The 20,664-nt window shown below is 62.4% G+C and overlaps 1 protein-coding gene across 6 annotated transcripts in view; it reads right to left on the bottom strand.

The window, feature by feature from the left end:
- CBFA2T3 (CBFA2/RUNX1 partner transcriptional co-repressor 3) overlaps positions 1-20,664 on the bottom strand; it is an 82,528-nt gene that overhangs the window by 33,407 nt on the left and 28,457 nt on the right. For 2 of the 6 annotated variants that reach the window (XM_029207638.1, XM_029207647.1), the window contains exon 1: positions 20,354-20,568. The exons of the other annotated variants lie outside the window; for them this stretch is intronic. The gene's annotated coding sequence lies outside the window, so the exon portion shown is untranslated. Of the gene's footprint in view, positions 1-20,353; positions 20,569-20,664 lie in introns of those variants that run through there. 6 annotated transcript variants of the gene reach the window in all.

Raw genomic sequence — 20,664 nt, 5'->3', positions numbered from 1 at the left:
TGTGTGTGTGTGTGTGTGTGTGTGTGTGTGTGTGTGTGTGTGTGTGTTGCCGGGGGCAGTGGGAGGAAGGGTGCCCTCCTCTCCCAGCACCGGTCCTGGCACTCTGGGAGTCCCCTCCCGTCCACCCATGCACACCTGCCCCCAAGGGGGAGTGGCTCAGCTGCAGGCTGGCACACTAGTGTGAACAGGCTGTGATGATAAACGTGGCGGTGCCTGGGCAGGCACGAGGGGTGTGGGCACGTGGATAGAGAGACACGAGTGGGTGAGAAGGCGGGGGGATGGTGCTGTGACCCAAGCACGATGGACAGAGTCCCCTCCTGCAGCTCTCAGTGGTGGAGGCGATGGACACACAGGCCACCACACAAGGTTGCGCGGTAGGGGGGAAAAGCCCAGCTTTGGGGGCGGGCAGGCCGGCCTCCAGCCGTGGCCTCGTCACTGGGGTGGCCTTGGCTGGGCCTCCTCCTCTGATCCTTGGTTTCCCCAACTGCACACTCGGGCCGATGTCCCCGTGAGGACTAGCTGTGCGCCCAACACCCTGCTTTGCTCACACACACACCTGGCAGGGATGTGATGGGGCGGGGGACCCTGGCACCCCAGGAGCTGCGTCGCCTGGTGGGGGAAGTCCTCCTGGAGCCCAGGACATCTACACTGAGGCCTGAACAAAAGACGTGTCCCCCGAGGGCTGCGGCAGCACCTGGTAGAGGCTGCCGTGCAGCGTGTGCACGTGTGTGCGTTTCCTGGGGGGAGGGGCTGTGACCCCAAGGAAGACTGCAGGACACCGTGGAACAAAAGAGGATCTGATATGTACACGGAGAACCTCTAGAAGGAAACAAAAGCTGCCCCTGGGCAAAGGCAACATGGCCCCCTCCTCTCTGCCTCCCTCCTGGACCAACCTCGCTTTTAAACCACCTCCTGATTTATTTTTAAACTGCCTGCCGCCCACCAGCATTGTGCCCCCCGCCAGCTCTGAACGAAAGTGACAGTAACGTGAGCAACAGACAGACAATGACAAAGTGCCACTGAGCGAATAAACAGAAGCCTTAGTCCAGATCTCTTATTTTAAAAATGGAACTGACAAAACGCAAGCAACTCATTGGCCACAACACCCTCTGAGGATGGTCGGTGCCCAGGCTTGGGTGAAGCGGAAAGCCCTGCATCCGCGCAGGCACACCTGGACTGGGTGCGTCACTGGGAGAGGCAGGGAAGAAGAGGTGCATTGCACCTGTGCGATGTGCACAGCTGAAGCTGGGAGGGCGTCCTGGTGGAGGGCGCAGCTTGGCAAAAGCAGTGCGGTCGGAACTCCAGGAACAATCTAGTATCGAGCTCCACCTGTGCACGAAGGTGGAGAGCAGGGCGGGGAGGCCGGAGGGTCTGGAAACCTAGGCCACGCGGTCGGGATATTCCCCTGCCGGCAACGAGGCGCCCCCGAAGGCTTACCCGATTCCCAAGGCATTTTCGTTGCTTAAAAAACGTGCAGACTGGCTGCATATCACCTTGAACGCCCCAGAGGAATGCTGCCAAAATATAAAATAATAAGGCTGCTCCTGTGAATGCTAAATAATAATTAGGGACCGGCGGTTTACCCTGCATGCATGGCCCATCGAGGGCGTCTCCCCAGAGTGCCACATGATTCTCCCGCCAACCCCGAGACACAGAACACCGCCCTTGGCACGCGTGGCCCGCGAAGACCCCGGTCACCCGTGACGGGAGCCACCGATGCGGACGAGGGGGTGTGGCCCCAGGATGCTGCCCGCGAGGCCTGAGGGATCCCAGGTGGTGACCTGCACCCGCTGAAGCAGGTTTAGAAGTCACCGCCCGCAGAGGTAGGGGCTGAGGAGGTGGTCTGGGCTGGCTTTGCTCCGAGGGCCAGGGTGTCTCCAGCTCTCACGCCCCACTTTTGTAAGGATGACCCGAGAGCTGGTTTGGCTGCTCTGCGGTGAGCGGCAGCCCGACATGGCGCTGCCCCCGTGCCTGCTGCGGGAGCCCCTGTGGACCGGGACTGGGGTGGGGGCAAGCCTGTGCTCTCTCGCCCCACCCAGAGACAACCAACCCCCCTTCTGTGCCCTCTCGCTTCCTGGACGTGGAAGGCCCTGCCCAGGCCCCTCCCTGACCCACACACCCAGGGACGAAGCCGGGCCCACGAGAGACCCCATCACTGCGGGGGCAGCAGCCCTGGGCCCCAGGCCCTCCCGTCCTCCTGCCTCTGCCTTCATGGGGGAGGCTGGGGGCCACTGGAAGAGCTCACGCTTCCTCTGGCAGAGAACTCGGTAAAGACAGGAGATGAGGTACCCTGGGGGCCTTACAGCTACAGCATTCTATCGTGGTCAAAGCTCATAGCACCGGGGAGGCCATCACTGCCTCCCTTCCCATATGCTCAGAGAGGTCCAGGTCTGCACCCGAGGTCACACAGCACTGGTGCAGGCTGGGCGCTCCTAAGGACACAACAGGCACCTCTGGCCCCAGCAGCTCTGTCTACTGCTCACCTCCTCAGATACCTGTGGTTAATTTTACAATTTAACGCCAGCCACACCGGAGAGGCCTGGGGGCAGTGTGGCCTCACACCACCTCTTGGAGGGAGGCACCGGGCCCCAGCCTCTTTGCATCCTGGGCGCCATCTTCCCAGGACCCTTCTCTCTGATGGATTCCAAACAGTCCATCTTCTTCCCCAGGAACCGTCGAAATGTTCCAGAAGTTCCAATCACATGTCACCCAAATGTCACGGCCCAGACCCTCCCCCGCAGGGGGGCCAGGAGCCTCAGGGGCCACACACAGCCCGTTTCCAGTGCAGAGAGCTTCTTGCACGTTTGCTGCGTGCCATGGGCCATGCGTCTACCCCCCACTCCCACTGTCACCTCATGCAGTCCCTGGAACCCCGCTATTTCCCTACTTTCAGAGAGTCAGCAACGTGCCCGTGGTGAGCGTGGCAGCCGGCCCCAGGTGGGGGTCATAGTCACACAGGAAACCCGTGACTATAACCCGCTCCTACCCCTCCCAGCCCCCACCCACAGTAACTACTGCTGACGGGTCTCCAGGATCCTTCCAGACACTTCTATGTAAACACAACTCTGTGTGTGTCTCTGTGTGTGTGTGTGTGTGTGTGTGTGTGTGTGTGTGTGTGTACGAGACCTGGAGGCTATGCTCATTCCCGCTGCAGTCTCCTCACCTGTGCAATGGGGAGGATGGGCCCTGCCGTCGAGGGTTAAGAGGAGACGCAGAGGGCTTCCCTGGTGGGAAGAGTCTGCCTGCCAATGCAGGGGATACGGGTTCGAGCCCTGGTCCAAGAAGATCCCACATGCCGCTGAGCAACTAAGCCCGTGCGACACAACTACTGAGCCCGTGAGCCACAACTACTGAGCCCACGAGCCACAACTACTGAGCCCGTGAGCCTAGAGCCCGTGCTCCACAAGAGAAGCCACCGCAATGAGAAGCCCATGCACCGCAGCGAGGAGTGGCCCCTGCTCGCCACAACTAGAGAAAAGCCCGTGTGCAGCAACGAAGACCCAACACAGCCAGAAGTAAATAAATAAATTAAAAAAATAAGACGCAGAGTAATAACTAGTACAGGCAGCAGCCAGGCATACAGCAAGTGCCAAATTAGTGCCAACCTACAACAGGAGACACCCGGAGCCCTTGCTTTCTCGAAGGTGCTCCCCTGAGCCCTTGCTTTCTCGAAGGTGCTCCCCCGAGCCCTGCCGCGAGACGGAGGAACGCCACGCCACACCACACAAAGGCAGGTGGAAAGGAAGCCTCCCCCTCCGCACCCAGAGGAGCCCCCAGCCTGGCAGGACGGTGTCCCCTGCCACTTCCCAGCCCTGCCCCCCACCCTGCTGGGTGGTCTCCCCCCAGCCTGGCCCACCCAGCCTGGAGGCCAGAGCCCCCAGCGGGCCCTGGGGATGACACTAAGGGGACACTAAAGCCTTCTGGGGAGGCAACCCCGTGAGCCAGCGTCCACACAAGCTGGGAACAACCTCCTTTCACTGGATTTAAGGAAAACACAGTCCTCTGGAAGCAAACCTTTTAAACAGATGTTTCCTCTTGGCACGAACTTCCCGGGCGGGGCCTGCGCTCTCACACAGAGGCGCGGGGGAGACCAAGTGATTTCCATTCTTTTTAGGAAGGGGAGGAAAATATTTTTTAAAATGTGTTTTTCAAGCCTGCCTTTGCCATTGTTTATGTAAACAGGTAAATTGTTTCCTGCCTCAATTAAAAACATCTGCCACATAAATGAATCCCAATTAACTCGTCCTGCTTTTAATTAGTCTGTTAATTACACGCAGGCAGCAGAAAGGATGCCTACGAGTAGGCGAAGCCGAGTGCGCGCCCTCCCCCCAGCCTGGCAAGGATCTGGGCTGTGTCTGGCTCCTGGTGGATGAGCATGGCAGGGAGCTGGTGGCGCGGTGCCAGCCGGGATTCCCTGATCTGGGGCTGCCGGGTGGGCACCTCCTCCAGGGGCCCCTGGATGGGGTGGAGCCCCCTTCTACAACCCCTTCTGCCCTCCCCCCTCATCTCCTCCAGCCACCCCCCTCATCACTGGGGAGGAAGGAGGGACCTTAAGGGCGCCCCACTCACATCTCGGCCATATTTTGCTGGGGGAGGGAGGCGGCCAGGGAGTGGAGGCCTGTGCCTGGTCCAAGAAGGCCTGCCTGGGAGGGGCGGGGGGGAAGACAGCTCGGTCAGACGCTGCATCGCTGCATCGCATCTCTGCATCCTGAGCACCGGCCTGGCCGCCTCAGGAGTGCCCCCTCGCCCGCCCCCCGCCCGCCCCCCGCCCGCCCCTCGCCCGCCCCTCCTCCGCCCCTCCTCCGCAGCCTTCACCACGGTTTGTAATTTCTCACCCTCTTGTGTTGTGCCTGCTTCCCTGAAGCCCGGCCCAGGGCAGGAGGCGCCCAGTACATGCTCTGTGAGTGAGCCTCATCCAGGGAGGCTCACCCAGGAGATGTCATTATTCCCACTCAGGAGGCTCGGGAGGGCGGAAACCCCTCCAAGGTGTCACATGGTCACATCACCCCTCCGGAGGGGCTGGATTTGAACCCGGGGGGAGCCCTGATTCCAGGGTGTATTGACAGCACCGAGTATATCACAGAGGCCAAGCTCGGGAGCGGACGCTGTCCCTGCGGGCTGGGCTGGCGGGATCTCAAGCCTCACGTCTGATGGGCCCCTGGGGTGCCCCCTCCTTCCACACCCGGGTCTCTCCTTCCAGGGTGGGGGGCACATCCCGGCCTCCCACAGACACTCTCCCCATATCTCCCCCAGGTTCCCAGGGCTTACAGAAGCAGAAATGGTCAGAGCCCACCCAGCCAGAGCGGTCGGTGGGCTTCCACTCACACTCCAGGCCCATCAGGCAGGTGGGCACCAGAGCCGCTCAGCGAGAATGATGCTGCTGAGGAAAAGGGCAAGATGTGTCCGCCTGACTGGTGATGTCTGCCACGAGCATCGGAGTGGGCAGAGAATGAGAAGCCATGTCTGCCACGGGCATCACAGGAAGTGGATGGAGAGGTACCCAGGATTCAGTCCACCTTTCACCCACAGTGTTCTAGAATAGTCCGCCTCTCCAACTGCCGGTGGGCACCTGCTCAGGAGGCTGGCTGCACCAGGCCTCCTCTGAGAGGTGGTGAACAGTCCACAAATGCACAGGCCAGAGGCCAGGGGCCAAGCCCTTCCAGCACCGGCTCCCAGCTCACAGGCTGCACCTGGAATCCTGTCCCACCCTGGGAGAGGGGGAGGGGAGCAGCCAGTGCTAAGTAACCAACAATATATTAGCTCATTTAATCCTTCCAACAGCCCCGTGAGGCTTTCCTGCTATCTAATAATAACGTCGAAACGTAAGACATGTTACTCCCCCCCGTTTTACAGGTGCAACTCACACAGAGGTTCAGTAACTGCTGGGCACACGGCTGGGGCGCGCAGGGGTGGGGCTCCACCCAACGATGCAGCTCCGCGTGTGCCCAGCCTGAGCGCACACAGCTGCCTGGACCCAACCCGCTCCTCTCCCAGACCAGCAGCGGGCTGCTGCGGGGAGCCACAGCCTTCGGGCTTGAGTCGGGCAGCCGTCCACCTTCTGGCCACAGCTATGAGTGGGTCCCTTCGCTTGGTTCAGCCTCAGCATTTTCCCCGGGAAGTGGGGGACCCTCACCCTGCCTCGCGACACGGGTGCGAGGATTCTGGGGCTGTCCTGCCAGCCTCCCTGCATGTCTCCCCTTCCAGGCAGGCCACCAGGCTGAACTCCTGCACGTGGCCAGGAAGTTCCTTGAGCTGCTGAGGCCAAGGCCAACACGGGCCCAGGCCCGCCTGCACGCTGTTGGCGCGCCTGCACCTCAGCCTCGCCGGGTGGGGGCCTCCTTCAGACCTTCTGCAGCGTGCTGTCCCTTCAACACCCGCCGGCCATCAACCTCACGTGGGTCTGGGCCTTTCTCTGGGGTTTTTTGGCCAATTTGAGCCATAAGATGCATCTAATGGCAGCTCTGCACAGAGCGCTGGGGCAGCTGGGCCTGACGTGGGGAGCCCCGTGCTAGCTCACCCTGAGCACATCTCCATGCCCAGGGGGCTCTCCGAGCAACGGCCAGGAAGGACAGCCGTCCCCAAGGCCCGTCCTTCAGGCCAAGAGATATCTTGCTGGCAGCCTGCAGCCCCATGTGTTCCAGAGGGCCCGCCTGCTTGCGGGGAGGAACCCAGACTTGCTGGTCAGGACTTCAGATGGGCAGTGGCCACAGGGAAAGGACCACAGGGACCCTCAGGTCCCCCACGCCCCGGGTCTGAGGCAAGGGCTCGTGATGACCCGAGTCAGAACAGGGACCCCGCACCCCAGAGGCCACGTCTGCAGCGGGAGGGCCGCACCCCGGGGTTTAAACCCCAGTGACCTCCTCTGTGTGTGGCTAGATGAAGCCACCCCCTTAGAGGTGACACAGGCCGGGGGTGGGTAGTTATAACAGAGGGACGGTCCTGCAGAAATGAGATGCCGCCGGCCAGCGGGCGCTCACTGGTCAAGTGCAAGGTTCAGAGTGTCCACATGCTACATCAGCCCCGAGGTGGAATTGCTGTGCTGCTTCCGAGGGGCACGGAGAGGGCAGGAGCCGGCCTGGGGTCACAGAGCGGCAGCCTCACCCGCCGGCCCTCAGTCCCCTGATCTGGAGAACAGGCCGTGTCCACAAAGGGCAGAGGATCTGTTTCCAGCCCCGCCTCCCCGCCTTGGACGGCACCGGGCGGGCAGATGGGCCGGCGCTGCTGCAGCCGCGGTGGCAGCTGCTCTGGGAGAGGGAGCAGCGAGCCGGCTCCACACCTCCCTCCTGGGCGGAAGCTTCTGGGTGTTCTGACTCATTCCACAGAACCTCCAGGAGATCTGGGGGTGGGGCCCTGCTGAGTCAAAACAGCCCGGGGTTCTCTGTGGAGGGAGGAGCAGCTCTGCCGGGGCTGTGAGGCCATCCCCCCGCCTGACAGCAGGGAAAGCCACGGCCACCACTGGCCCCGGGGTCTCCCCTCTGACCCCGGGAGGCTCGGCCAGGCCTGTCGTGAGTCTCAGGGCATGTGGAATCGGGCGGCGCTTTATCTGGGGCTGCGCCCTCATCTCCCGGGTTCCCCTCAGGGTGAGCTTCCCGAGGCCGAGAAGTGGGGGGCCCCGATTGCGGCCGAGGCCGCGGGGTGCTCCCAGTCACGTGACACCCTCCCGCCCCAGTAGTGTGACCATTTCCACGTGACCTTTTTTTAAAAGAGAGCTGCTAAGGAGGCCCCGGCACCTTGGAGGGAACACCTGTGTCCGTAGGCCTCACCCCGACCGCCCCCCGCGGCCTGCAGGGCGGCCTCTGTGCAGACGGTGCTCCGTGCGGGTGTGTGGGACTCGCTCGCTTGCCCTTCCTGTGATCCGGGGACAGCCCACGGCAGGGCAGACGCTCTGAGCTCAGTGTGGTTCAGACCCACAATCGTCCAGCACAGCAAGCTTCCGGGGAGTGAGCGGGACAGACCCGAGGGGCAGCCTGGGCTCAGTTCCGGCCTATTCCGGCTCCACAAACCTTCCCCTCAGCTGCAACGCCCTGAGGACGCCCGCGGGCCCTCCTGGTCTCTGAATGCCCATCTTCCGACCCTCTCCCAGCGGCGCAGGGCTCAGGGCACAAGTGAGCTTCCCCCGCCTCCCTCTCGGCAGGCCTCGGGGCGGATGGAGACGAAGCGCCTGCCTCGGCTTGAGCAGGAGGACAGGGCGAGTGCCGAAGCCGCCAGTCGTGGGGCCACAGCCTGACCCAGGAGGCCCACGAGCCTGGGAAGGCGCAGCTCCACGCGGGGATCTCCCTCAGGGACAACTGGCCACTGCCGTGCGGTCATGAGGGTGGGGGGCAGGCAGACCCCAGGCGATGCCAGGGCTCCCATCAGATCAGCCCTGCGAGTGCTTCAGCGCAAAGCCTGGCGCACGGGGAGCTCATGGCTTTTCACGCCTTAGTATCATTTTCGTTCTATTTTCCGCCGGGCCACGCGGCATGTGGGATCTTAGTTCCCTGACCAGGGGTCGAATCCACGTGCCCTGCCGAGGAGACACGGAGTCTCAGCCACTAGACTCCCCCGCCAGGGAAGTCCCCATGCCTCAGTGTGTATGCCACCACCTCCACCAGCCAAAGTCCTCAGTGCCCACCGGCGGTTCCCAGGCCGTGCTCCGCCCTTCTCGGCACTCCTCCCTCGTGTCTCTCCAGCCACAAGGCCACCTCGCTGGTCCTCAAATGTGCCAGGCACACTCGTGCCCCAGGGACTTCACACAGGCTGTTCCCTATGCCAGAGGGGCTGTGCCCTGGTGGCCTCCTGGCTCCCTCCCTTCCAGGCTTCAGCTCAATGTCACCTCATCAGAGAAGCTGGACCTGGCAAGGACAGCAACCTCCCCCCAGCCATAGGCCCTCCCCGCGGGCCCTGGTGGAGAAAATGTTCCTCGACCCCTTCGTTTATTGTCCGTCTCTCCCCAAACAGAGTAGCAGCCCCGCAAGGGCAGCGGTCCACCCGCTCGATTCTGGAACAGCGCCCGATGCACGACAGGCCCTCAGGCGCTATCTGTCGAAGGAACGAGCAAGCACCACCGAACCAACTACGTTTTAATTGACGGCTCGTCTCAGCTAAATGTCACCCAGCTCTGTGCCGGCGTTTCACGGCCGCTGGGCGTGGGCTGTGCCGGGTACCAGTGACCCCCACCCTGGGGCCAGCCTCCCGGGCTTCGTCCAGGAAGGAAACAACGGCTGGAAAGCGGGGTCACGCTGGAGGGGGAGCCCTGATGAGCAGATGTGAGCGGAGGCAGGGGGCGGGGAAGCACCGCCTGGAGTCAGAACGCAAACCCCCAGCCCCCCCGAAGCTGGGGTCACGGTGGCTTTGGCCAGGCCCACCCACCCCCAGCATGCAGGGGGCTCAGAGGAGGAGTGAGGAACTGAAGCTCTGCTGCAGTTCGAGAGCTACGCTGTCTTCCAGTTTGGAGAGAAATGAAAAATCATCATCTCACGCACCCTGGCCAGGCCCTGGGTACTTAGATTCTGCCCTGTGTCCAGACAGGCTAGGGGAGGGGCCGGGCCTCTGGGAGGGGAGGGTCCATCTGTCCTTCTTCAGGGACCGCCCCACGTGAGGTGGGAGCCGGGGTGCCCAGGGGTACAAGCTGTGTCAGCTGATGGCGGACAGGCATACCACGAGGTGCCAGCCTGCTCCTGGCTTTGCAGTGGCCCCAGAGGCCCGGGCTGCCTGGCAGCTGGGAAGGAAAATGCCTAATCTCTCAGTGGTTCCCGGGACGGGGCCGTCTTGGCTGGGGAGACTGAAGCAGAGGTGTCCCGGAGTGATCTCCACCGCCTTACCCTCCTCCGCCCCAGGCCCAGGTTCTGCAGGGTCCCAACCCCCAGGGGCCTGTCCTGACCCCCCACCCTGAAACCTTCCGTAATTCTTCCTGCAGGAGGGGGGCTCCTCGCCACGCCACACAGGCTCCTTACACACGAGGAGTCCCCCATCCTGGGTGGCCAGAGGGAGAGTCTGAGGACATCACGAGGTGGAGACTGAGCGTCCCCGCCGGGCCCCGTCCAAACTCCCGACCCAGGAATCCTAGAGCCGGCACCTGGTGGTTCTATGCTATGGAACGAGGGGTGTTCTGGCCACGGCAGGCAGAGCTGGATGACTTCTCCATGAGCTCGCCTGTCCCAGCGAGTTGTTTCTGGGGCGTGCCCTCTCCTGCCTCTCAGCTGCCCCTGGAGTGAGCCCTCGAGACGCCACCTTTTGGGAGCCAGCGGGGTAAGGTTGAGGTGGATGGCATGACCCTGGCCGCCTCCCCCCGTGGCCCCCACGCAGGCAGGACTCACGGCCCGACTCCAGGGCTGGAGAGCAGATGAGATAACTGTTTGTGGAACCAAATACAGCGACAGCTTGCAGGCAGGCGGGCCCTGCTGTTCAAACAGCCCTCTCCCAGCACCCGGCGAGGGCATCCCTGCAGCCGTGACCCTGGCATCGCCGCACGCGAGATGGGGGCGCTCACAGATGACACACGTTCCTGATCCTCTGGGCCTCCTGGGTGTCAGGCTCCCACCTGGGCTCTGGGGCAGCGGCGAACAGACAGACGGAAGTCCTGCCCTCACAGAGCTGACCTTCGAGGAGGGAGATGTGGTGCCGTGCAAAGAAGAGGCCCAGCGGGGAGGGGGAGGGGCGGCCGTGGGCACTCATGGCAGAGAGGACTGCTGGGCGGGACAGAGGGGGGCACTGGCAGCCACGTGTGAGGGTGGGGGGAGCACGCAGGCAGAGGGACCCGCTAGGCCCCGGTGTGCCGGGGAAACAGCAAGGCAGGCGGGTCAGGGCTATGTGGCCTTGAAGCCACCGCAGCAATTTGGGCAATCTGGCTCTGTCCCCGGAGGAGCCACATCTGACTAGCTTTCTGGGGGCCTCTCCGGCTGCCACGTGGAGGCCCCAAACTGCCTGCCTGTGAGTGGGGGGAGGGCAAGGGTGAAGCCAGAGACCAGGTGCAGAATCTTGCTCGTGCCACGGACGCCGGACGAAAGGTGCCAAGGAGACGCGGTAACTGTTTGCGGAACCAAATACAAGGACAGCTTGCGGGCAAACGAGCCCTGGCGGCCCAACCACCCTCCAGGCTCCTGGCGGGGCATCCCCGACAGCCAGGAATCACCACTCCGCCCCGTCCCCGGGCCAGGGTGTGTCACCTGTGGAAAGCGACTCTGGGAAGCCGGGCGACCAGGGTGGGAGGCTCTTCTTGTGAATTCATCTCTCAAAACCTGGGGGACAGTGAGTTACACCGAGTGACCACTCGGCACAGCAGTTCCTGTCCCAGGAGTGAGCCCAAGAGAGCTGAAAACACACACACACCCAAAAACGTGTACACGAAGGTTCACAGCGCATTAATCACACTCGCCAAAGGCGGAAGCAGCCCAGCTGTCCATCAACTGGTGATGGACACACACAAGACGTGCAGATCTGCGCAGTCCAATCTCAGTTGTTAAAAAGGAATGAAGCACTGACATGTGTGACAACACGGACGAACCTCGCTGAGTGGCAGGAGGCAGTCATGTATCTGAAACGCCCAGAACGGGCAGGTCCACGGCGATGGAAAGCAGAGCAGTGGTTGCCAGGGGCTGGGGCACGGGGCGGGGGGGTGGGTGGGAGTGAATACTGGTGGGTACGGGTCTCCTCTTTTCGGGGTGATGAGAACGTTTGGGAATTTCACGGTGGTGATGGTTGTACAACATCGTGAATGTGTTAAATGCCACCGAACCGCACACTTAAAAGTGGTTACGGTGGTAAAGGTTATGTTGTGTATTTTACAATAAAAAAAAACCCAGTGGGGAGACGGAGGCAGGCAGGACGCGACCTTGTCCTCCCCCCGTGGCCCATCTGTGTTGCTAACAGCCCAGGACTGGGGAGTCCAGGTGTGATGGGGACACGCTGCCCTCCCCGCTTGGCGGCCAGGGCCGGCCCACAGCAGCGCAAACTGGGAGGGTCATGGCCCTCTTCCCAGGCGCAAGGCTCTTGGTGACCTGGGGGTCCCAGCCCTACAAGTGGGCAGGAGGGTGGCTACCTTGCTGACCCCAACCCCGGCTCCCCTGGGGCTGGTGGTCCCAGGAAGGAAGATGGTAAGGCCTGGCCCCCCTGGCTAATGACCCACTACCTTCCAACACACGCCCCGCATCCGGAGGCATGCCCTTTGGGAGTCAGCAGGGACCCTGAGGACAGTCTGCCTAAACAACCTCGTGAACCAGGAGGCCTACTGTCCTAAAGGCCCCTGTGATGTGAGGATTAGCAGCCGGAAAGGGGTTCGGGTGGCAACTGAAGGAACCTCAGCCGCTTTGAGAATCAGATAAAAGCCTTCGGAACGCGGGGCGTCGGCACAGGTCAAGCCCAGGACCGCGTGACCACCCTGACCCGTCCTCCCCTCCACCCCGAAGCCCCCAGGGCCGTACAAGTCCCGACAACTCCACCGACCCACCCGGGCCAGGAACTGTGCTGGTCCCTAACCAGGGATTTAACGATCACGACTGCAGAGATTCTGAAAAGGTTTCGCATGAACAGAGAGGAAACCGAGGCTCCAAGAAACCATATAACATGTTCCAGCCAAGGGCAAGCCTGTGGGCCGAGATTCCAACTGGGCGCCTGACACCCTGAACGAGGCTCTCCCACAACAAAGCCAGGCACATGTGAAGTGACAGGCGTCCTGGGACAGTCCTTGTAGATGGTAGTGACAAGCATCCTGGGACAGTCCTTGTCTATGTGTAGTGACAGGCATTCTGGGACGGTCCATGTAGATGGTGGTGACAGGCGTCCTGTGATAGTCCTTGAAAATGGTGACAGGCGTCCTGTGACAGTCCTTGAAAATGGTGACAGGCATCCTGGGACAGTCCTTGTCTATGTGTGGTGACAGGTGTCCTGGGATAGTCCATGCAGGTGGTGGTGACAGGTGTCCTGGGACAGTCTAGGCTGGCTGCACAGCTCCCCTGAGTGCCCCCGGGGCTGCTGCCCTCGGGACAGTCGAGGGAGGTCACACATCCTTCTGCCTGGTTTTCACAGCCTTGCACACACACTTACGTGCCCCGTGTGCACCCCCCACGTGCCCACTCACACACAGGGCTCCCAAAGCAGGGTGAGGTCCACCATGGGCCCCGGAGTGAGCGGCTCCCCCTCCACCAGGGACCTCTCTGCAGCCCGGCGCCCTCCTCACCAAGTAGACGGAAGGGCAGTGAGCTGGGAAGCACACCTTTTCAGGCATAAGTGCCCTGGCTTCAGACCGTTCTACCCACATGCTGACTGTGGGACAGAAGGGGCCTCTGCAGCCCATGCTGGCGGCTCGGGCTCGATGCGCAGAGGGGGCATGGTTCTCCTGGGTGAGACCCACCCTCTTCGGTGCCCGTGTCTGCCCACATCTGTCCCCTAGGACCATCTTCTCAAAATGCAAACCTGACCAGCCCCGCACCCCACCCCACCCAGCCCAGCTCAAGGGGCTTTCCGGGGCCTCTGAGCCTCCAGGGATAAAGACCAGAGTCCCCTCCGGGTCCATCACGCCCCACAGTCCCCCGCCTGGCCCCGGCCCCCTGGCCTCCGTGTGGTCTGTCACCTCCGCAGGGTCGTCCCCGACACATGCCTCACAAGGCCACACATCTGCACCCCCAGCACCGTCGCATCACGGCAGCCCTCGGTGCTGTGGCCACTTGAGAATTCCCTGTGCCCGCACCCTGCTCTGTCCGACGTGGCGGCCACCAGCCAGCGTGGTTGCTTGGAACTCAGAGTAGTGTAAAACACACGTGGAACTGCAAAGTCTTTTTGCTTTCTTTAAAAATTTTATTTATCTTTGGCCGTGTCAGGTCTTCGTTGCTGTGTGCGGGCTTTCTCTACTTGTGGCGAGCGGGGGCTACTCTTCGTTGCGGTGTGTGGGCTTCTCATTGCGGTGGCTTCTCTTGTTGTGGAGCACAGGCTCTTGGCGCATGGGCTTCAGTAGTTGTGGCACGCGGGCTTCAGTAGTTGTGGCTCGCGGGCTCTAGAGCGCAGGCTCAGTAGTTGTGGCGCACAGGCTTAGTTGCTCCATGGCATGTCGGATCTTCCCGGACCAGGGATAGAACCCATGTCCCCTGCATTGGCAGGCGGATTTTTATCCACTGCACCACCAGGGAAGTCCCTCAAAGTCTTTTTTAAAAAAGATCTCAATAATTGAAAAAGAACAATTGCCTGTAGAAATGACAACATTTTGGATATATTGGGTTAAATAACATATATCACCAAAGTTATGTGGGTTTCCTTTTCCTTTTTCCCTTTTCTCATTGCGGCCACAATCCTAACTGACACAGTCTGCTCTGCTTGTGGGTGCTGGGCGCAGGCTGGGCTCACCAGGCTGTGGGGGCCAACGCGTCCTGGGAGAAGCCGTCATTCAGAGCATCTCCTGTGGGACACGGCTTCGGGTGTCCCAGAGAGCACATGGCATGTCCCACCCTCTAACAGCTACTCGGATCACAAACCGAGCAAACTCCAAACTTCCGTGAGGTCTCCGAATAGTCCAAAGAGACGCCGGCATGTAGAGAGGCCATCTCAGGGCTCCGTCCACACACAATCGGACCCCGGGGAGTCAGCTACGCAAAGAGCTCGTGAGGCGACAAGATCAACGGCTGGCGGGCCACGTGGAGAGGGTCTCAGCCAGACCCCCGACCCTGAGCCTTCACAAGCAGGGATCTTCCCCAGGTAAAAGCAACGCCTGTAGTGCTGTCCAGACCGTACTCCAAGGCGCGTGGCAGATGGGGTCACAGCAAGGCGGTGTCGTCCTGTCCCCTGCCTGTGGACAGGCACCTGGTGGGGCGAGCACGGCTGCTCGTCAAGGGAGTGGATAGGACTGCGTACCCTGTACTCTCCTGCCCAGATGTCCTCTACGACAGCAGAAGGACCTCTCTGCCAGGACCATGACCACCCCCACCGTCCACGTCCGTGCTGCCAGCACAGCCTGGTGTGCAAGTGTCAGCACACAAACACCTGCCCTTCCCTCCGCCCTGTGCACAGCCAGCTCAGACACGGAACGCTGCCGTCTGTGCTCTGCCCGGGGCAGGGGTGGCCGGTGCCCCACTCTGACTTCTCAGGGGCAGGGAGGTCGGAGGAAAGGGCTCCTGTGTTTACTGTGCTCACGAGTCCAGGCTGGGCTGGGTGGGCTCGGGAAGCCCAAGGCCCAGGGAGAAGTTGCACCAGCTGTTGGGGGAACCAGGTGTGGCGGAAACACAGAGGCACTGGACTCAGATGACCTGGGCTCGTGAGCTGGAACCCCACCTCTGCCACCGAGGTGGGATGTGATGACGCTACTGGATGTGATGACGCCAGCCCCAGTTTCCCTCTGTGAGCTGGGAGGGGAGCGGAGCATGGGGGTGCAGGGCACACAGCCCCGGTCCCTGGCTCTGAGCTAGCTGCATCCCCAGCGTGGGGAGGCGGGTCAGCAGGTGTGGGGGCCTGGGCTGCGCCGGATCACCCCAGTTTGGGCAGGAGGACGCAGGCGCAGGCTGGGAATCAGAGAAACAGGGCGTGACTGCAGAGCTGTGGCAGCACTGGCACTGAGTGTCCCCCAGAGAGGGGCTGTGACAGCCAGGTCTAGAGCCATCAATCAGCCAGATACACCCGACCTTTCACCCCTCATTACAACCCAAAGAGGGAGGAGCCAGTGCGACAGTATTTTGCATTGAAATAGACTCAGAGAGGGTGAGCGATGTGCTGCCGGTCACACAGTGACCAGGAGGGGAATCGGGATTCAAATCTCAGCAGTGGGGCTCAGAGAGGCCAGGGTGGTGCCCCTTCCCCTCCACACAGCCTGGGTGAACAAGACAGAGGCTCCCCAAGCTGGGGGGGGCTGTGGCCTCCTCTGGTCCTAACGACCCTCCAGACTCTCAACATGTCCCCCGCCTGCCTGTAAGGGGGCCACAGCAGCTGGAGGGCTTTCCTTTCCTGCCGTGGCTTCACCCTGGCTTTCTTGGGTGCTCCCGGGTCGGGACCACAGGGTGAGTACTTCCCCGTGGGTCCCGCACATGGCCCAGGGCTGTCAGGTACACAAGGAGACCTCCGGACCTGCCCCGGCAGCTGCAGCTCCTGCCCTGCCCCCACTGTGGACTTTTCTCTGCCCAAGTAAACAGAAGGCGCCCAGTGCCGGACGTCCTCCCAAACCTCCTCCTGCCACGTCCACCACGCTCTGGCCTCAGGGGCAGTGGGAGGTCCAAGCACCCAGGCTCCGGGAGGCTGGAGGCGGGTGTGGACAGTAAGCAGGATGGACACCGGACGCCAAGAGCGTGCGGGTGGTCAGCCGAGCGGGACTGCGGGCACCCCGGCCCCAAGAGAAGGTTTCCTCGTTGCAGCCAAAAGCATCTCTGCTTTCCTTCCCACTGACACTTGGCTGCCGGTGCAGTCGCCGGGGTACAAAGAGCCCAAGTCCTGACTTGTTTTATTGCCGCAGGAAACCGCTGCACACGGTGCGTCCGTCGGAGGCTCCGCTCAGCTGCGCACCGAGTGCCCCGGGTATGCCGGGAACTCAGACGCGGGAACCAGGAACCCACTATTCCTCACTTTCCTTATCCTGAGTTTCCATCCCTAGCGCCAGGCCTCCGCCTGGCTCTTTCCACGGAGGTTACGAGGGTGACATCCTGCCCAGGAGCCTGTTTACAGATGCCAAGCCCGTGCTGGCATCTGTGTGCTTGGCTTAGGGGCCCCGCCCTCCGCACTGCCTCATCTGGGCCCCCACGGAGCAGGGTTCCGGCCTCAGAACCGTGGCAGCAGAAGCACGCCTGCTCCTTTTTTGCCCAGAAGTCTGGTGGCATGATGCCCAGAAAGGATTTGGAGGTGTGTCCAACCGTCTTGGAGCCTGACCCGCAGCGTGGTGCCCGCGCAGCCTGGCCTGGACCCGGACACCCACGCCTCTAGGAGCTGTGATCTCGTGCAAAAAAGGAGCCTCCACCAACCAACCCCTCTGAGCTCCCCCCTCCCCGCGAGCCTGGGCCCTCAAAGGCCACACCCCAGACGGACACCCACCAATCGCGAGCTACCAGCCTCCTCCTGCCCCTCTCTCGTACGCAGACGGACGCAGGGGCTCCAGGTGGGGGGACATGGGAATCTGTCAGGGGCTCTAAGGAAGCATGCCTGCAGGCCCCACGCTGGCCCTCCGGAGTCGGAACTTGGCGGAAAGCTCAAGGGGCCTGTCCACCCTCTGGTGGACCTCTCCCGGCCTCAGTGTCCCCGTCTGGAGAATGGGACAGCGAGGGTGCCCACCTTCAGGGTTGTCCTGAGGTCACATGAGAGGAAACAGCCTGCCATCGGGGTGTGAGCTGCTGTTGGTGCTGCGTTATGATCACTCTACCCCCTGCCTGGATGACTACCTGTCCAGCAATGCAGCGATGGGTGACAAGCACCTTCCAGAGCCAGTATGGTCCAGTAAATGCAACAGTGGCCACATTCCCACGTTTACAAGTTACAGAGTTCAGGCCGCCCCACCCGGGTCTGGGAGGTGACACCAGCTGCCCAACAGCGATGCGAGCGTTCTAACAGACAACGTCCAGTGGCTTCCAGAGGGCCTCGAGTGACAATGACCACCCCTCCCCTGTCCAGTGTGGTGGCACGGGGGAGGGGGCTGGCCTTGGGCCTCTGTGACCCAGACATGGCAGAGGTGCTCACCTTCCCCGGCCCTGATCCCAGGTGGCCCCCAGCCCCAGGTGGTGCCCTGGATGTCAGTTACAGCTGTGCCCCACGAGCCTGAGACTGTGTCCAGGTGAGGGTTCCGACATCTGGGGCGTTAACCCCCCCCTTAGCACCCAGCAGTCATCACCAGCCCCCCCAGGTGTGGAAGGAACCCTGACAGGCGGGCCGGGGACCAGGGCTACAGACACAGGGAGGCCAAGGCGGCTGCTGTCTGGGTGGGGGTGGGGCACCCAGGCTCCCCTCATGGAATCGACAGCCCATACCTCCCCGGGCGGGCGTCTGTGAAACGGGGAAAGTCCCACCGCCCAGCAGGCTGTCCCGCAGACTCAGGCGGTGAGTGTGAGCGCTGAGCCTGGCTGGGCAACGCATGCCTGGTCCCCAGGCTGACTCGTGCTGGCGGCGGGACAGACCACACGCGGTGAGAGCTGGGCCACTGAAACGCCAGTTCCCGCCCCCAGAGCACCGCTCATCAAGCACCTACTGTGTGCTAGCCCTTCACCTCGCCCACGTTCCGGATTCTGAGCACACATGTGTGCACACACATGCACACACTGACTGGCAAGGGAATTCAGAAGAACTGAATTCAACCACCACCCTGCAGGTCCTGCAGGAGGCAGACAAGTGGCTGGAAGGGGGAGGGCGCGGAGAGCTCCAGGGCACTTCCAGGTGGCAGGGAGATGCCTCCCCCGACACCACCCTCCCCTGCTGCCCGGAGACCAGTGCGCAAAGCCGCCCCCCTACAGCAGCCTCGTGGGCTTGGATCTTGTGGATTAGTGACCCAGCCTGCCGGCGTCTCCAGATCCTTACGTAGGAAGGAAAATTAATTTCTTCCAGTTATGCAGAAATGAAAATATGTGAACCCAAATCAGAGAGATTTCCTGGAGGTGGTAACTCATTATGCGGATCACCTGGTGACCGAGGAAGGGCTGGTGGGTGGCCCAGAGCAGCCCCAGAGAGTCCTGGAGGAAGATGTCCGCCCCACATCCTCCAGCTCGCCAGCCCGGGGACCCTGGGTGGGCTTGTGAGCAACCGGGTACCACGTCCCTTCCCCCCCCATCACACACAGATCAAGGCAACTCCAGAGAGAGCCGGATTCCGACAGAAAATTGGTCCTAATGTGATATCCCCTCCCACCCAGAGTCCGCCTAGCTCTCGGGAGCCCCAGGCACCACGTCTGCTCCTCTGCTCAGCGCCCCTACCCTCCTCTTCCTCGCGTCGTATGAGGGTGGCCCGGCAACAGAGCCCCACGCAGCCGGGCTCTTTAGGGACCCGGCTGTCAGCTGCACAGAACAGAGAACAGAACCCCCTGCCTCCCTGGGACCCCCATGCAGAGGACAGAAGGTGGGAGGTGGGGTGACACAGCGAGACCACAGTGCCCATCACAGTGCCAGCCCTCTATGAGTGTGCCCTGCCCCTGCCCCTGAAAAGATGCGGGGGGCTTCCTGGCATCCAGGGCAGGCAAGAGCTAACCCCCCCAGGGGCCCAACCTCAAGAAGTTTCTCAAAACTTGCGGCAACTTGGGAGAGCGACGAGGGACACAGAATAGCTGCCCTCCCTCTGTCCCCGGCCAGCCCCTGTCCTCTGAAGGCGGCCGCCCTGGGAACCTCCTGTTTCTGGGTCCAGGGGAGGAAACACACGCCCAGTTAGACATAATGATTTGGTGTCCTGGCCACTAGTCAAAGTCAGGGCCTGATGGTTGCTCAGGTCATCCCCCACAGGAGCACAAGATCTCTATTCTCAAAGGAAATATGTTTCTCCCTGGTCTCTGCAACAGGCCAGAGATCGGCCAGCCTCAGCCCAAATTGTGGGGAATACAGTTATTCTGGGGGGGGGGGGCGGGACTGGCAGGGGTCTCCACTCCTACAGGGGTCTGAGCACACACGCAGTTCCCAGGGGCCGGAAGGCGGAACAGCCTGGGGCTGTGTGTTCAGAGCCCGGTGGCTCAGAGTGTGGCTTGCCACCAGCCCCGCCGCCTTCTGCTTCACGTAAGCCCGTCTAGGGCTGAATTTCCAGCCATCTGTCCCTCCACGTCGGCTCACACCTCCCTCCCCGCCGTTCCCACAGCCTGGCTCCCAGCCTGCCCAACATGCAGATGGACGGTTCCCAAAGCGTGTGAGCAGAATCGCTGCCACGGGGCTGCGCCCGAGGCCCCGGAGCTGTCAGGATCCAGCGGCTGCTGTTCAAGACCTTCTCCCCAGCCACGGGGAGTGGGGCAGGACCCACCCCCCCAGAACTTCACCCCTAAAAATGTTTAACGGCTCCTGCGCTGGGAGGCATGTCCAGGAACCAAAACAAGAGGGGGAGGGGCTAGGAGCTCTGGCCCTCCCCAGCATGGCCACAGGCACCTCCATCTGTCCTAGGGTCACCCTCTCTGCCCCCCAACCAGTCCCCTGCCACATGGCCCGAGGCCTCGGTCGGGAAGCGCGGGCACCGCAGGGGAACCCACAGGACTCCCCACCTTCCGCACGCAGGTCCCACCTTAGGTCTGACCACACCCCCAGCAGGTCAAGCTCCCGCTCACCTTGGGGGTGGTCAGTGGGCGGGCGCTGACTGGGCTGGCCCCACCCCGCTGTGGGCTCCAACTTTGCAAAGTGGGGAGAGGGGGCCTCGGGAGGCCCACGCACTCTGCCTGGCTGCAGGGAGACCCTAGGACAGCAGCCGCGGGCGGAGTCGGGTGACAGCGCGGCAGAACGCGTACGGACGGGACACTTACGGTCCGGGGGTCCGGCGGACGGGAGGCGATTGCACTCTCGCGACCCGGCTCCTGAAGTGGCTTTTCTTTCGAACTCGGTCCCTGCCTCCGTAACTTGGGGGCAATCCCCGCGCTGTCTTCTCGCGCCGGCCGCGCTCAGGCGCGAGACGGGGCCGGGGCGCGCAGGGCGGCTGCCCGGGCCATGCCCAGTCGCGTTCCGGGCCGCTCACTCCGCCCGCCGGCCGCCCGCGCGGGAACAAAGCGCGCACGCCGCCCCGGGCGGTCTCCGGCCTCCGCGGCCCGCGCCCGGTCCAGCCGCCGCGCCTTTGGCT

This window comes from Monodon monoceros, unplaced genomic scaffold, assembly GCF_005190385.1.
Source record: "Monodon monoceros isolate NGI ecotype Baffin Bay Population unplaced genomic scaffold, NGI_Narwhal_1 Super_Scaffold_10, whole genome shotgun sequence".
In the NCBI taxonomy this organism is placed as follows: Eukaryota; Metazoa; Chordata; class Mammalia; order Artiodactyla; family Monodontidae; genus Monodon; species Monodon monoceros.
This window is presented reverse-complemented; position numbering and strand designations above follow the sequence as displayed.